This window comes from Benincasa hispida, chromosome 6 (genome assembly GCF_009727055.1).
Source record: "Benincasa hispida cultivar B227 chromosome 6, ASM972705v1, whole genome shotgun sequence".
Classification (NCBI taxonomy): domain Eukaryota; kingdom Viridiplantae; phylum Streptophyta; class Magnoliopsida; order Cucurbitales; family Cucurbitaceae; genus Benincasa; species Benincasa hispida.
The window spans coordinates 55,097,843-55,098,076 of record NC_052354.1 but is presented as its reverse complement, the minus strand read 5'-3'; positions in this window follow the sequence as shown (position 1 = coordinate 55,098,076).

The following is a 234-nucleotide window of genomic DNA, read 5'->3' as shown; positions in this document are numbered from 1 at the left end:
CTCTGACTTCCTGGAGTAGACCGTGGAACTCTTCATGGACGACTTTTCAGTCTTTGGAGACTCATTCCAGTCATGTCTGGATAACTTAGAAGTCGTCCTCGCTCGGTGCGAGGAAACAAACTTAGTACTGAATTGGGAAAAATGTCACTTCATGGTGACAGAAGGAATTGTTTTGGGGCATAAAGTATCCAAGGCTGTCTTGGAAGTGGATGGAGCCAAGATTGATGTAATAGC